This window comes from Centropristis striata, chromosome 20 (assembly GCF_030273125.1).
Source record: "Centropristis striata isolate RG_2023a ecotype Rhode Island chromosome 20, C.striata_1.0, whole genome shotgun sequence".
In the NCBI taxonomy this organism is placed as follows: domain Eukaryota; kingdom Metazoa; phylum Chordata; class Actinopteri; order Perciformes; family Serranidae; genus Centropristis; species Centropristis striata.
The window spans coordinates 5,677,393-5,695,368 of record NC_081536.1 but is presented as its reverse complement, the minus strand read 5'-3'; the positions used below and the strand labels follow the sequence as shown (position 1 = coordinate 5,695,368).

Sequence of the window (17,976 nt, the reverse complement as noted above, 5' to 3'; positions counted from 1 at the left end):
ATAGCATAGATCCACCTACTCACCCACTATCCATTACTTGGCCAGGGGCTTTCCGTCTTAAGTGTTTGTGACTTGTACCAGAAATATGTGTAGGAGGATAAACACAATAATTAATCCCCTACTGGAATATAAAAAGGTCAGCTAAGCCGAATACAGCAAATACACATCATGTAGGCTCAAAAGAATACCACCCATCTGTTAACACTGGCTACACAAGGAGATATACATTAAGTTTTAGTGCAAAACACTAGGAAAAAGTGATAAATCTGACCCTGTTGGATACTACTGTGAATACATTTAACCATTCCTGACATTATAATTGAAACTGACCTTTGGAGCTAAACCAAACTGTTTCAAACTTTAATGCTGTTTGAGAGGCACTTCAGTGCAGAGTACCTCTAAACTGTAGTTAAGTAAAATATCCAGCAGATAGCAGCATAATACCACTTTGTACTCTGTGAATCATAAATACATTAAGGTGGTGGTGAGAGAGGAGAGCTTGGTTTGACTTGAGACTAATGTTTTAATACCAATAAACTTGTGACTTAAAGTAACCATATTTTCTGGCAAAGAATAATTATGAACACATGGAAATATGATATTGTGCATTCTTCACAATAAATCCTTGCTGTTACTTGAACTTATGCATATTGCATACAGTGGTGCGAAACCCTTTCTGAAAACCACTTTGTAGCCATGACACATTTGCGTTTGTGCTTTTAGCCGTACCACTTGCATCTTGGGATGAAAGTCATCAGAACAGCAGCGATGTGAGTAACATATATATTTTATTTTCTGTTTACCTGTAAACAAAAGAAGATCCAAGACAGTTGAAGTTCAAAAGGGTTCTCATTTCATTCCAATACAGGGCTGCATTTGCTTCCACATTAGCACATTGTCTCTTCGATATCTCCCTTCAGTGAGTATCTCTCCAAGCGATAAAAAATTCAGTATCAAACTGGATGTTTTTCCTAAAGCTTGTGAGTGGTGGAGGTGCATTTCTGACCATTAGCAAGGGAATGTCTTTCATATGCTTGGATTAAAACAGAGCACAGGTGATATCAGAAATGTTATCAAGACTTAAAAGTAAATGTGGAAGCAAAGCACTGAAGCTCTGATTTGTGTGGAAAATGCTGTTCTGCAGCACATCTGCTTTGCTACACTGCAAAACTGACTTAAAGCCACGTTGAGTAGTATATTCCTAAAGGGGGTAAAAAACAATGTATACACAAAACAATTGGGGACCCTGCCCTCTTGATTTTGTTTTGTTGCTCTCTCTGCCTTTAACAGAATAAGTAACAAAGCTTGCAGGTTTGGTCGCTAGAAAGAAATGGGTTCAACTGTATTTCTTCCACTTCTATTCTTTAGGAAATGTGATTCCATCCAGATTAATTATTGCTCACATGCATGTAATAAGATATATAGAAAAGTATTTATGTATTACAATGTTAAACTGTGTCTCTGTAAAGGTCACAAATTTACTGAATTAACCACTCACTCACCTGAAATGTTTCTGTGTAATACTCACCGTGGATTACACTGCAAAAAAGCCAATTTGTATTTTTTTTTGGCCTCTGTGTAATGTTTCTGTGTAATACTCACCGTGGATTACATTGCAAAAAAGCCAATTTGTAATTTTTTTTGGCCTAAAACAGTGATTTAAGTTGGTAAAACTTGGAAATATAAATTATTGACATTTAGGGCAATAATGTAAGTTAGCACAACAAAGCAGCCAGTTGTCTGCTCAAAAATAAGTTTGTGAGTTGTTGTTGCTTATATCTTTAAGTTGGGGTTCACAACAAGGGACAATAGCTCGCTAACTCTTATTTCTTTGTTGTGAAATGCGGGAAAGCGGTGAAATTCGGTCATTAGCGAAAGCTAGCGGCTATCTGACGCTAGCGACGCTGCTTGTTACAGCTACAAGAGTAGCCATTAGCGTATCAATGCTATCGAAGTTTGTTGCCTTGAAATTTTGAGTTCACCCAACTTTTCTTTTTTTGCAGTGTAGTTGTTTAGCTCTGGATACTGGACCCAGTGGTGACACCTATTCAGACCGATAAGAATTACTCGCCAGGCACATACAGGTAGGTCTATCTGCAAGTGCACAGTACTACTGGACAACCGTTGAAGCGGTTGTAGTTTGGTGGTATTTGGGAACCAAAACTACCTAGTTAGGTTTATCTGGTTATCTGCAAACAAAGTCAATTATGACTTTCTACCATGACTTTTTGATACATGGAGGTTTATATTGGTAACATTTTCCTCAAGTTGAGAAAACAGATTTTTAAAAATCGATGTCATCACAATATAAAGTGTATGGGCTGAGCGGGAGCTCACTGGTGGAACTAGCAGTAGAATCATTCCTGTGCATGTTCTATGGGCCAAATACCATTGAAGTAAGCCTGGAAGCTATGAAACTTTTTTGGTGTCACATTGAAAAAATCTCATTGTACAAAAGCAATACATCGCTGATAAAAACCTCACTTTGGTGCACTTTGGCCACTCAATTGCACCACCAAACCAGCTGCCACAGTATCTTGACAGTAGTGGTGTCCAGCACCTTTTGACTTCTACAAGCATCTTGTAGTCTTGAACCTGTAAGTCGAGTGTTGTCCTTTCCCCCTCAAGTCTGTGCAAAGACCTTCAAGTATGAACAACCATGTCACAGAGGAAACTATTGGGCATGACCTGATTGAGACTGGTAAATCAGAATGGTGTCCTCATCCAATTGTACTTTTGGATTTTAACTGTTTTAAAGATGCTGGAGCATACAGTCTTCTCTACATCAGAGGATGCTTTCATAGAAATAAAAACCCATAGATGAGCAATGAGATATGGCTCTCTGGGTAGACCAGCCAATGAACAACCATCCAAGTATATACAATTTCAATTAATTACTTTTTTAAAACCGTGATTTTACATCCAGTCTGTTTAAACTCCAAGCTCATGATTTTAAAGTGTGAAGTTGTTTAAACTAGAGAAGACCTATGCACAGACCTATTCCTTCCCCTATGTGTGTCTCATATACCAAAAGTTGTCTCATTGGGTAGTGTGGCTCTTGCTATGTTTTGTATTTTTTATTTTATACACTAGGTGATGCTATTACACTGGCTATTGCTCTTCAGCTTCATGAACTCTGGTTAAATAATGGATTTTAAATTTAATCTGTGTAATATATTAGCTCATAAGCTTATTTAGGGAGCTCATAAATAGCTCTCTGTAATCTCAGTGAATTCAGCCCTCTTCAGTGAAGCTTGCAAGTGATTTGTCAACACATCTTAGCGTAATTATTTTACATTTTTCACTGACATAAATGCAGCAGGGCCATGTCTTAGATTTGCCACCTGTGAAAAGGCTCTAATAAATTCAAGCCACATCAAATGCAAAATGTAAAAATCCTCAATGTTAGATCACATGCACAGCCAGAATTTTTAAGTAACACTAAAACGTATGGGTCTGACTAAGTGCTGGAATTGCTGGAGTGTAGCCCTGGTTTAGGAGCAGTGGGTATAATACGGGACATTATGAAGGAGCTTCGAACAAGTGAAGGTTTATGTTTTGCAGTGGTAGTTCTGAAGCCTTGGAAGTGAAATTTGCAGTGACCAGGGCGTTGGTGGTGATAGAGTAAAGCTAACGGGAGAAATATTGAGAGAGAGATAGAGGAGAAGTGAGAGAGGGAGAGAGAGAGAGAGAGGGGGTAGCAGATACTTGGTAACGCATCACAGCAGGACAGGCAATCGAATCTAAAGGCGCTCAGCCAGCGACGGACACGGACGAGGAAGGTAGGACAATATGATAATGACATGTTCATGCTGCTATGAGTTGATAGACACGGAGCAGTATTAGAGGAGTCACTGCGGCAGACAGGAGCTTTTCACACAAAGGATAACGCTTTTTATTAGATGGTGTAACATTTCCTACATCTGATAGTTGGTGCGTAATTGTCGACTTTTACGCTTCCTAATAGTTCTCTTACTTTGGCATCATTAGCAGTGTCTCTCTAATTTGCGCACCAAAGAGTTGTAGAAGTTGTTGATTGATTATGTAAGTAGGATTTTGATGGGCTATCAGACCAATGAGAGGATCGGTTACGTTTTGGGCAATATAATATCGCATCCACGACCACTTCATTCAAGTTGTGTTTTCTCCTGTAATGGTCCACTCCAACTGTTGCTGTTTTATCCCGGGTTTTTTTTAATCATAGTAATTAAGCGGCCAGAAAACGTGAGGTAGTGTGCATGCTTGCGCAGAGGTGTCAAGTGTACAGTGTTATCTCAGGTAGCCCTGGCGACTCAAGAGGTGCCTGCTGGGAAGCGCCTTGGTGCCCACTTATTTATTCATGTGTCACCTGAACGCGGCAGCGACGCAACGCCAGGTTAAAGGGGAACACCACTACATTTGGGAATCTAACTATTAATCCTGTGGCTTGGGTCAGTATTTTTTTTAAATTAATAAATAAATATATATATATCCATCTTCTAACGGTAGATACAGCAGCACCAGTCTTTAAATATTTTATGCAATGCTGTTTAAGTCTTCATGCAGAAATTGCTTCAGGTATAACCATACTTTTTCAGAGTAAGGCATAGCAGTTTTATGACATTTTTCTTTTTTCTTTTTTTCCTCCTGGCCTGAGTGCTCATTATTATCAGCCAGTTAAAATGTTTTTGCTTAAGTGCTCAAATTACCATATGCAAAATGGGTTTGTTATTCCAAGTATTATATCTAAGTCTGGATGATATTATGTGCATTGTGACATTCATGATTTCAAGAAAGGCAGATTTGTTGAGATTCATGTTCTTTTGGATTCAAAGTTTTGACAAACTTTAAAGCTTTCGCTACATTAAATCATGAGAGTAATTCCATTATTTAAAATCTGAAATTGTTTTCATACGCTGGCTTTTATATGTGTAGGCAATTTATGACAGCCAGGGACAGGGAGGGAAGAAATGACTAACCATCACAGTTTGAGTTGTGAGCATACATAAAACATGCCTAAGAGCAGAAATTCAGCAGAAATATTTCCAGGACATTTTTTTCTCAACTGTATTGTGTTGCTTCCAAACTGTCAGATTAAACAGTGCATACAGTGATGTGTGTTATGTGGGCTATACAGAATCAGAATTATGACGTAAAAATGAGTGACCAATCTCATTCTGTCTCTGAGTAAATGCTGTCACTTCTTCTTCTGAATTATGTTGCATGGAAATGTTGGCCTCAGTAATCCCAGGTTGTAGGTCTTTCTCACCAGAATATGTGCTGCTATGGTTACCGCTGCTACAAAGTATACCATACAAGTTAAGAACATTTTGTTAATCCTCTCACATTCAAAGAATTCGATTTTCAATAAGGAAAGGAAAACTGTCAGCAGCATGCTTTCCCCCAATTAATGCATCCAACACAGCAGTTTTTCTCCAGCTCATCACATACAATGGATTAAAAAAAAAGTCCACACACAGGTTCCTGAAATGTGACGAGAGAAATAACATCAATGTCAGACTTGTTACATCTTTAACATGATTTTAAAAATGATAAAATCTAGAAAAAAATGTTAAATATTAGGAACATTTTGAATTAAAAAACAACCCCTGATTGCATGAGTCTGCACATCCTTTTATAATGGGGGCTTTTAGCTGTGTTCAAATGGAACCAATCACATTTAAATTCACGCCTGTAGGTAAATAGTATACACCTGCCATCAATGAAAGAGATTTTGACTGAAGCCAGATTAAAGTCAGCTGTTGCTGTAGGATTCGCTTGAATGTTTGGAGTGGCGTCCTACTGGGAGAGCCATGATTTGCAAAGAGTTGCCAAAGGATCTGAGATCTAGTTGTTGAAAGGTTTAAAATCAAGCAGTTTAGAAAATGTGTTGCCACAGAGTCATTGCAAAGATCACAATGACATCATCCACCACAGCTCACCATCCAAGGAGAAACATGGTGGTTGTATCATCATGCCTTGGGGCTGCAGGACCAAGATATTTTGGCACAAAACATGCTGGCCTCTGTCAGAAAGCTTAAGCAAGAAAGAATGTCATGTGAAAATTACTACTTGATGCTTATATGCAAACTAATATGTCACAATTTTTCCGAATATCATTTATTTTCCGAATTGGATACAGGTCTGGTAAACGCATATTCCGCTTGGATATTGTGAATCGGGCCTCATTCTGAATGTAGCATATTCGGATTAATGTGAGATATACTGGTTTATATCTGTACAGCGCGTTTAGAATATGCGTCTCAGTTGATGTTTTTTAAGCACAGAATATGAAACACAAACTCTTACCTGTTTATGGTCAGCTCTGTGCGTAGCTATGGTTGCTGTTGTTGTACATAAATCAACAACAACAAAGTTGGAAGGTGAAACCCACCTTCTTTTAAACATTTTGAAAGGATTGCATAGCAACTGGTTTTGGATATGTGCAAATATCACAATTGTTACCTTCTCAAGGACATTGTTTATGGAGTGAAGCAGGAGTTTTTGCACCGTCAACAAGTCTGCCAATGGTGGGAAACTTTAAAAATGATGCAGTTTTGATATGAAGAATCAAAATATAACAAGCAGCTCCAGCTGTTCACATGTCCATATTTTGATGTGATGTATGCACAACTGCAGGAATATTAGTGGAATATTAATCTTCATGAGCATTGTAAACAGCTTTATGGGAATATTGTCTTTTTAGAATATGGAAAAAAATACTTTTTGTGCATTTTTTTCAGATTTTTTATTAATTTATAACATTTAGTCATTAGAATTTTTAAAACCTGCATTTTTATATGTGTAAACTTTTTTCTAATTCACTGTTTGTGGTAAGCTGGTGGAAAAAATGCTATTTTTCATGCATTAAGTGGGGAAAGCATGCCTCTGACAGTTTTCCTTTTTGAGTGTCTGTCACTCTCCCTGAGTTCATTCAGAATAAGAGAAGGAAGGGGAAAAAATGGTGAAATGGAGAGTCCATATCTGACAGACACCTTGAGTGACGGGCCCAAATGAAACCCAATGTGAGTGATAGAAGAATGAATTGCAGATACAGTGAGTCTACTGGGCTAGCCTATGAGGTCTCAGACAGGGAGCAGAGCAAGGTGTGAGGACAAGAAAGCACAGAAGTATTGTATAATTGAAGAATGGTAAACTCGTAGAGGAGGACAGGGAGAGAAGGCAATGTAGATTATGGTAGAGTGGTAGGTGTTAGAATGAAGCATCTTATTTTTCTTATGGTAATATAATTCTTGTAGCCTTGCCAATCTGTGGAAATTGTGAGTGGAAGCATTGGGAATGGTTTAGCATTGATTTCCAGGTGTGAAAGCATCTGAAACGTTTGAATACATGCTCTGGATTATTGTGCAACAGCTCATAAATGTAGTTCTTAATGTTTTCTTTTATATTAATATGCTTACTCATATTCAGGGTTGCAGTTGACAGAAATGTTTTTTATTGTATTTATACAGTGTTGTATTTTTTCTGACAGAATAATGGACTGTTGTGGTTATAGCACAGCGACAGCTTTTGACACAGAACTCAGTCCTTAAATGTCAGTTTTCTGCGTTGCCCACGCTGCTTTGGATGTCCACACAACATTCCTACTGTACATGCACTTACGATTATGATCATTGCACGCTTCTGACTTCCCTCATTTCTACAACCACCTCTGTGCTGGTCCAGCTGTGTGGTCATTAAATCAGCCAAGGCAGTCAGGCAGAACTGAAGAAAACAGGTTGGCAAGGAGGGGAGGGCTGAGAAGATCCTTTTGCTCATCCTGTTGTATTGCAGGTGGCCCACCAGTCCCTGCATTCTGCTGTCCTTATGGATGTGAAGCCTTGCTTTCCTTAATTTGTCATGGTGGGCAAAAAGCTCACAGACCCATGATTGACAAGGCCTCTTTTTTTTTTAAGAAGATGATTGCTTAAAAAGTTGTTAAAACCCAACCATCCGTAATAATCTTGTTGTAGTCCATTGCGACTAATCCTAAACACTCTGTATTGATTCATTATTGTGCAAGTGTGAAACCATTATGAAGTAATTTAAAATTGTCTGAAGGAGGGATGGAGGCCTTTCATTCCTCACAGTTAAAACATTAGGGATCCGTATCAAAGCCGGTAGCATTTACCATTTGGAGTCACATTCTCCCCTGCAAATACACCATGGCATGTATAAACAAACAAAACAAGCAATTTAATGGCAGCTTTGTTGTGTGACAAATCCTCGTTGTTGGTATTTACGCATGGAATGCTGCCCTCAAGTGCGGCTGAAATGGGGCAGACAGGACAGGACGAGAGACAATGAGGGGATCTAAGATAGGAGGGGGCTGAAGGAGGAGAGAGGTGAAGTGTTGAGATGCAAAGGTCATCTCTGTTGAAGAGGTTCTACTAAATGATGTGTTTTGATCTTTCAAACCGGGATAAAAACAGTCAGCTGTTGTCGGGCTGGAATGACTGCGCTGTAACAAAGAGAGAGACAAAAGGAGATGAATGAGTCTCTACAGGCTATCGGCTGCCCTCTGACACAGCTGTCTGTGTTTATGTTGTCTGATATACACACAGGCCTCTGCTGGGACAGCTTTGCCAAGCTCTTTGCAGCGGATAATGGCCAAGTGAAAAGTAAGCCTGGTTAAGAAACAGGCATTTTAGGACTGGCATCAAAATGTGGGGAAGAGGCAATCAGTTCACATTATGCAGGCTTTTCAAATTTGTTTACTCGCATAATGTTTAGGAGGCGAAGAAAGAGAAATCACAGGCTTGCGGGGAGAGTTGAGGCAAATATAGATTGAGATGAGTAGGGTGCCAATGGCGTGATTACAGTATAAAACAAGGGGAGCTCATTAACAATACATCTCATTGTCACATAAAAACTGTTATAGGCTGTCTGCATGGTGAAACAGAGGTGAAGCTGGCGACATTGCGATTCAGTAGAATAAAAGTAGAGCAGAGGACAAGAGGTGCATGACAGCGTATTGATCTGTGCTGTTTTTATCAGTAGATGGATGAGAGGAAAAAGTCATGGAGTGTATCATTATGTTCTCACTACAATTTGTCCACAAAAACACTAAAAGCCTAAAATCAGAGAGCTAAGATTGTTATGTCAGTCTGCACTCAGGCAAAAAGGAGGTGGCAGCAGCAGACATGGCTGCTTGCATCCTACACACCTTTTGTTGCACGTTTCTTTGGTTTTTGAATCTCATATCATATTCGACAATTGGCCTCTTTCTATTTTTATTTAATTTTTTACAGAAAGTCCACTTATGTTGTGTTTGTACACCTTTTTGTATCTAGTATTAAGTGAAAATAACTGTAATCTGTTCTCTAAGTAAACTGTGATGAGAACGTTTCCGACAAAGGTTTCACTCAAAAATTGCTATTATCTTTCTAGCAAATTCTTTTGTAATATCCATAAAAGAAAGCTTACCTGCTCAGTCCTAATCTTGAAACTAAGTATGAAAGCAGAATGGAGGTACACTGTTATCAGTGTTGTCTCCACATGTATAACAGAATACGAGACATATGAGACATGGATGCAAATGGCCAAGAGAAGAGCAGTTGCATGAAATCATTTTTTATCCAGAGTGACTTAGGTGCATGCAACCATGTGGATACAGCCCTAAAATTGCTAGAGTCATGCAAGTCCCATCAGTTTCATCAAAAAAGCTGCACTGCTTCGAGTACTCCATTGAGAAACAATTAAAAGATAGAAAAATTACAAGTTACCTTTTCCAAGGAGGTTTGTTGTCGGTCTGTTTGTCTATCAGCAGGATTACTGGGAAAAACTTTTGGCCTGATTCTCATTAAAGGGAGTAGCATGGACCAAGGAAGAGCCCATTCATTTCTTCATCTGCCCGCTGATTTGGATCTGCTTCAAAATATATTGCTGTTTTGATGATTTTGTGAGATTTGCCATTTGTGCTGCGTTCATATGGTATTGGAATAATTAGAAAATGAATGTCCATTAACGCCCCCTCAAGTTGGGAAGCTAACATTGCAAGATAGATCTGTGTTCTGAGTGCCCTTTTGTTTTTATGTTTACTTATTTACCAAGGTGCAGTCTGAACAGACAATTTTCTAGACTGGGACAAAAGATTTATTTTCAAAAGAGTTTCTGTTGTCCTGATATCAATCCAGCTTGATCCACTCTTGTGGAGCCTTGACAGCTATTGGCCATGATTATGTTGAGGGATAGCTCGGCCCCCCTCGAAGTGCGGAAGTATCAAGTAAATTTGCAGTAGCAGAGCACAGTGGACATGCTGGGGTGTATTTTTTGACCATGTCGTGGATGTAGGATGGGCCTGATCCAATCGCACATTATTGGGCAAGTACCAGTGACTAAATCATAAGCTCCCACTGAAAGTCCATACTAGGTGTGGTGGAGTGGGATGAGTGTGGGAGAACTTAGTAGGTTGGGCTGCCAATTTTTGGATAAGCTGCAGAGGTTGGATGGCACACACAGCCAGGAACGAGTTGAGGTAGTCCAGAGCTGTGTTCCAGTACCCATACTTCCCGTACTTACTATACTTAGTTTGAGTACACAGGGTGTTCCGATTCCGATCGCGGCGAAAAGAAGTGTACCTAAAAGACCCGGATGTTGCCCTCATAACGGTCAAAACGCTGAGTGTGGAACGATGTACACTATATGCACTCAACGGCCGCCATCTTGTCTACGTAGCGGAAGAGGCGGAGCCAGGCAGAGCCGCTCAGCTCGAAAAAAATGTTTTTGTTTGTAATGCCGGCCGAAACAACAGCGGAGCATTGTCCGTCTAGATAACATTGCTGACGACGCAGGCGCATTCTCCACATTTGCTGCGTTAATTGAGCCATATTGCCGGATTGTAGAAGTAAAGATTAAACAACACAAAGGATCATTTTTTCGCCGTTCAAAGCCGGAAGTTTTTCGCGGGTGACGAGCCGCGGCGGCTGTCGCGAGCGTAAGTGCACCACGGAGTATTAGATTTGGAACAACAGTCACCTGCTGAAATCTGCGTACTTAGTAAGTGCGGATAGTGTTCTGCGTTTAAGTGTATCATGGAAGTATGGGTATTGGAACACAGCACAGGTCTATGTCAAGACCATCTTCCAGGACCTGAGCTGTCTCCTGGCTGAAGAACGGACATATCCTTCTGATGTAGTGGAGAATTAATCTACATGAGAGGGTCCCCACAGTGAAGGACAGCTGGTCCTCCTGAGCTGGGGTGGTACGTTAAGGTTCCTTGCAGCCCAAAGCGGGGACACCAGAGTTCTCAGTTGTACAGTAAAACTGGAGCTAGGCAGGGTTGAGCAAACATTAATTATTATCACTTATTGTCTCTCCACATAATTCTCAACCCTGAAATTTAGATTTCATGGCCCCCAATTCATATCTCTAAAGGAATGCCGACATAATGAGATAATAAATTACAATACGAGTATCATAGATTACAATATACTCCATTGATATGAAGGCAGTAGCACATTAATCTTGTTCATGTCGCTCTCCGCATGTGTAGATGGAGATCAAGAGAACATCCGCTATGGATGCCAAAATTACCCCAGGGTGTAGTCTGAGCCTGCAGTACATTATGACCTCATTTAAAGACTTTTTGCTCATCATCGATTTATTGGTTAAATTTACATTGTCCCTCTTTCACCACGTCACCTGAGCAGTATGCACAGACAGTATGCAGTAGTGCGGGAGTTGACTTGTCTATAATATGAAGTGTCATCAACATGTTGGCCCCATCATTGCACCCTCAGTCTTTAATCAGTTTTTCTTATTGCAGACACAGCTCCTCAGCATCCACTTGACAAATGACTCGACTCTCTGACCCAGCTGCGTCTCAGTGTGCGGCACAGGAGGACGCCTCTCCCCCACTATTTACTCCAAGTGAACACTAATCAACCCCCACCCCTCCCTCAGGCCCGTGTCACTCTCCCTCACACACACCATGGTGCTGGTCAACACAGGACAAGGAGTCTGAGTTGTGCCTGCTCAAGCGTTTTGTGACAGGGTGCTGTAATGTGGCGCCTTGCAGCGCTCCCATCCTGTTCCTGATAATTACCATCTCCCCAGGTCCTTTGTAAGCGGCCCCCGTCTCTCTGTCCGTGTTTAGCTCTACTGTCGGCCCGTACAGGATCAAAGAAGTTGCAGACAGCGTTTCAAGTGGAAGAACAGTTTGGCTTGGCATGTTTCCTATAGTTCGATACATGCGTCTTCTGTTTGCCTGGGAGGGAGTTAGTGATCTTTTATTGAGAGGAGGCTCGAGTCAAGTCTATTTATATGGCCCAATATCACACATTTCTCTCAAGGGGCTTTACAATCTGGACGGCATATGACACTCTCTACCCTTAAACCCTTGATTGGAATAAAGAACTCCCCAGCAAATTCTTTAATTGGTTAGAAGATAGGCCTGTCACAATAATCACATTCTGTTGAACCATATATTGTCCCAGAAAGAATTGCTTTAAATGATAGCAATTTTATGTCCATTTAATGCTGCTGATATAATGACGGTGTTTGTGTGTGGAGGAGCTGACAGAAGTAGCAAAATCAGAAAAGATGCTGTGAAAAAATGACTAGGTGCTGCGCGGTCTCATAATAGTTGGGAAAACCCTGCTGGTTATTCCAGCATCATGTTGGTGGGCCAAATTGTACAATATATGGCCATGACTTAATAATTATTACTGAGCTTGATAAGTCAATATTATTATAATTGTGCCAGTGAGAACAGAGGAGGGATTAAAATTAATTTAATTTGGTTGTTGTTGTGAGTAGCCAATCAGCAGTGACCTGCTTCATTTTTTCTGAGATGGAAGCTGTTCAAATCATGTTTTACAATTTATTTACAGCTGACTCGTTTTATGATTTGAGGTAGATTTACAAAACTGTGTATAAAGATGGAAGGTATGGTCCTTCAAAAATGGAGGTTTGATGTGGAAGTAAAGCTTCACTGCTTCTTATACAGTATGACTTGATTTGTTGCCTTCTTGCCGTCTGAAATGGTTCATCCAAATAAAATCTGCTAACCACTATAATATAACACATATTTATGTGTCATTGTCAAGGAGAACTCATTGTTTGCCCGTTGTTATACTGCTTTTCCAAAGACCCTGGCTACTAATTGGCCGGGTTGTATGTGAAATTGCTGGTGCTGATGTTCCGCTTTCTTAACCAAAGTGAACCGTTTACTCAGCATCAATGTGCCGTGTCACTTTGATTATCATTTCTACTCAGAAAGCACTACATGCTCTGCAGACCAAATGCCATCCCGTTTACATTGCACTCTTGTCATGTGAGTGAGGTTTGCTGAGTAAGGCTTTCAGAAAGTCACGTCATGTTGGAGATGAAGAGATCAGGAGGGCGGGAAGGAAGACATTACTCAGCTCATCAGAGCACTGCGGCCCCTCCCTCCTCCCTGACAAAGCCAAATGTCTGCTAATCTGTCTGTGATCACTGCGCTAATGAGTGATGGCTTTTTCATGAGGACCGAGGGCGGGCAGAAATCTGCCATTGATTTGCTGTGATAATCCAGATTTGGCTGCTGGCTAAGGCCCACCACTCCTCTGAGAAGGGAGCCTTTGAGGTTAAGGCAAGTCAGACACAATTGCCATGTAATCAATAATATCGAGTGCTGTAAGCCAGGAGATACAGCCATGTGGGCAGCCAGGCCTCTCTGGAGAGAGCACAGCGGGTCCAGATATTACTCTTCACTTTACACTGCCTTAATCACATATTACTGTCAGATAAGCTATAGGACCACAACTCATTAAACAGACCTGGATCTCAGCCACCCTAAGCTTTGCCCAGCGGGAACTGTATCTGTTCCTAATAGTCATTTCTAGGATTTAAAATAGCTTGCCATTTAAATCTGGATTCAGGGCAGGATCTTGGGCATGTTGGCAAGTATTACAGGTGTAAACTTGATTTAATGGATTCAAAATAGTTTGCCTGCTGCCTTTACTGTGAGAAAGTGATGATTCATTCATCACAGATGCATAATAATCCTTGTAAACAAAACTAAAAGCTTCAGTTGCAGTCAAGGGTTATCCTATGTTTTTTTTTTTTAAAGAAAAAAACGAGATAAGATGTATTTTTTATTTCTCTTTGGGTACAGTGAAATGGTCGCCTTGGACCCACACTTAACATGACAACACGACAAATACATGGCCCACAGAAGACATGTATTTGTTTTGTTGACATTTTACATCAGGACACAGGAGACATAATTATCTGCCAAAGCTTAGCACAAAAAATTGTTTGACTACAGAATATATATATAATTGGACAAGCCAAGTTGTGTGGTAAATCAAAAAAGGAAGAGACACAAGTCAGTGTCGATAAGAGCAAGAGGAGAAAGAGAGATGACTTTAAAAAAAAAAGGGAAAACAAAGGAAAACCGACATAAAAAGGCAAGCTTTGGGAGAGAGGGAGAGAGAGTGGTACGAGATGGGTGAGGCGGGGGTGAGCAGAAGATGAGCAGTGACTCTGACAGAGTGAAGGAGGGGGTGAAGAAAGTGAGGGATTGATTGATGGTGACAGTATAGCCAATGGAGTGGGACAGTGCCGCAGCGAGCCCAGCTTGCATCGAGGACCACATCCCTGCTTAGCCCTGTCCTCTGCAGTTTAATTGACCTGTGCGTAACTGACTGGCTGGAACTGTAGTTTTAGTTGTTACTCAGCTAAATGTAAAGCTAGATCATGCCTTTGCAATAATGATGAACTCACCTCCATCCCAAGGGCACCTGATTTAATTTAATTTGTCCGCTCCGTGTCTGATGCTGTTCCTTCACCATCTCTTAAAAGCAAGAGATTGACATTCTATTGTCTGAATGTCAGATTTAGAACAGGTCTATTTGTTTATGCACTAATACTAATCAAAAACTGTGTTAAAATGTTGATTTATTTTTGTCGATACTATTAAAAGCAATCAGTGAGGTTTACAATAGTTAAACAGGCCTTTATTTACAATCAAGCTAATTTAAAATGAATGTGATTCAGATCTGTGTCATCAATTATTTGTTTGACTCTACCTTGAATTTATATGATCAAAAGTTATTTGAATATTCTGGGAAGTTTGCTGCAGTTTGCCAGTTTGTTTCTAGAGCTATCAAGCCAATCCAGCCTTCAAAACGCCGCCATATTGGCAGGAAAGCAAGGATCACCTGGTTTCTTCACCTGTTAAAAAAAAGTGAACAAGGTGAAGACAGCTGTTGTGTGCTGGAATGCCAGACAACCAGACAAGAAAAAAGGCAGAGCATTTTTATCAGATTCATAAAGAACTGAGGGTCATTCAGTCCTTGGAAAAGATTCACCTGTTATGAAAAACGTCTTGGCCCTTGTGTGATATCTGCTTTTTATCATAAAGAAATAGTTTCATGGATGAGGTGCTTTCAAAATGTAAAAATGACCACATCCATTGCATTACAATTCCTTCAAGCCATTTTAAGCAGGTTGACTACAAAGCTGAATATTCATCACTAATACTGATTGTATCCCATGATGCAGTGCTCTTGGGATGCTTAGCATGGTTTGATCACCACCCCTCACCTTCTCACTTTCGCTCCACCAGCTTGTTAATGAAGTGATTGCACTGGCACCGGGTGTCATTACTTTAGCAATCCAGGTAGAAACAAACTAACATATTCAATAATGGCATTTCAAGTGGTCCTAAAAAATAACAATAGCACAATTGGGAATAGGTTCTACTGAAGAGTAACAACAGATTAGCATACCAGGCATTTGGAGGGTCTGTACTCTAAACCACAAAACACACTTTTTCCACTTGGCCCTCATTGCAGATAGTTTCAGTTTGATTTTCTGTCATTCAGTATCTGCAGCAGTCATTTCTGCCAGACAGTTGACTCAACTTTGTTTACAATGTTCAAAATATTGAGAATTGACATTTAGGAAACTCAACAGGAAAAGTCTCCTTCAAAACAATGTCCTGTTTATCCTAGATAATCTTATATTTAACCTTTCAGTTAATACATTTCCAATAAAAACAGTTGGCCAACAGTTTCCGTATGCGCAGGTCTGGGAAGAGAAGTTGGTGTTTGAATTTCTCGGATGTCATTTTTCAATGCATTGCAGATTAAATTCAGGTTGCCCTAATTGTATTTGCAATCAATATCTCTAAACCTGATGATGACCTAAGCAAAATGATATGCATGGTGAAATACCCAGGGGTCAGGTTGAAAATGACTGTTTGTGATTTGGGAGAACTGACAGTGTTTCACCTCCCCCATAAAACAACTGATCAGCAGGTTTAAAATGAACTTTGTCATTCTGCACATTTGCAAATCACAGAGATCAAAAGATAGACCAGAAACACCTACCAACTTTAATTATATACAGTTTTCTCAGTGGTGAAAATAAATACTTAAACTAGACAAAATGCATGAAATATTAACCTCATTAATTCTTAAGTCATTATCAAAAACCTTCTGCTTTGTAATTTGCTCAGAGCAGATTCCTTAGCAACAGCAGCTGCTTACATTACACCATAGGCAGACAATGACAGGAACCCACAGGAGGACTTATACACACAATCCAGGTTCCACATGTAGACAAGACAGGAGATAGTCCCCGTGACTAGCTACCTGCCGCTCTAGTTATAGTACAGTGCATCTGTAACTTTGTGGGGTGCTTTCTTTGTGAGAATGTTTAATATTGAATTCTCTCACATCTTGGTGAGACCAGAGAGCTGGACGCTGCTGCAGGAGGGCTGCATTTATTTTCCACGTCTGCCTCAGCTCTCAAACCCAACGTGTCTATCTTTACCAGTATCCATTACTCATATTCAGCCATTCCTCATCTCACAAATGTCCTTTAGCATTTGGAGAGAGGATTAGGTGTGTGAGGGGAGCTGTAGGGGAGAGAGGGAGAGGGGGAGAAAGGGAGAGATTAGTTATATTGCAGAAACAAGTTTAACACTATGCATTTATCAACCACCTCCCTGTTTTATACACTACAATATGGACATGAAAAATGATAGTGGCACCAAAAAATCGGTTGTATACTATCAATTTAAGGGCATCCGATTATACCAGATCTTTCATGATGATGGATTTTTTTTCAAGGACATCAGATTACAGTCTGTAACAGTGCCTTTTCACACCTACACTTTGTTGGCTCTTGTCAGAAGCAGTTGATGAGTTTGTAAACTTACTTTTCATGCAGTCCTGGCCCAAACCAATTTGGCACCCTAGGCAAGATTTTAGGCAGTTTCAATTTTAGAAAACAAGTTGCCCAATTAAAACAGTTAACAAGAGGATAATACATTGGAAATAAAGAAAATATTGTAATAAGTTAAATGCTTTAATCATGCACTTTGAGAGCTAAACATGAGCAAACTCCTCGCATAACATTTTTCACAGTCTGGAGATACTATAATATAGAATCTGCAGATAGAAGTCTAAACAGAACACAGTATGGCTATAAACCACATGAGAGCGTTTGCTCTGCTTATTGGTCAGATTGGTCTGGAGTGGGAACAAGACAGTAAATGCAGAATGAAGGTCCTTTGTGCTGGACTAGCATTATTTCTTTGAGAGAAACATTCATTCATTCATTCGCGGGGGGCTGGAGCCGATCCCAGCTGACATTGTGCGAGAGGCGGGGTACAGCCTGGACACATAGAGACAGACAATCACGCTCTAATTCACACCTACAGGCAATTTAGAGCCACCAATTAAACCTAAGTGCATGTTTTTGGACTGTGGGAGGAAGCAGAGTACCCTATGAGAACCCACGCTGACACGGGGAGAACATGCAAACTCCACACAGTAGAGCTGCAGGCTGGAACCGGCGACCCTTTCGCTGTGAGGCAAGAGTGTTAACCACTACACCTTGTCGCCCTGTGAGAGAAACATTACTATGCAATTCTCCATGCTAGAGTTTGTGTGTTCTCCAGCAATGCAAAGCACACTTGGCTAAAGGGGCTGTTAGTTGGGTCTGATTGAGGTCTGATCAAGTTCCCACTTCAAAAGAACGGTTTAGAACCACCTCCACATG

At 40.3% G+C, this 17,976-nt stretch overlaps 1 protein-coding gene across 1 annotated transcript in view; it reads left to right on the top strand.

Annotated features, from left to right (window-relative positions):
* Positions 1-517: 517 nt before the first annotated feature.
* The window catches only part of cdh23 (cadherin-related 23), a 196,156-nt gene continuing 178,697 nt past the window's right edge, over positions 518-17,976 (top strand). The window contains exons 1-2 of the mRNA XM_059359157.1: positions 518-770; positions 2,004-2,084. The gene's annotated coding sequence lies outside the window, so the exon portion shown is untranslated. The remainder of the gene's footprint in view (positions 771-2,003; positions 2,085-17,976) is intronic.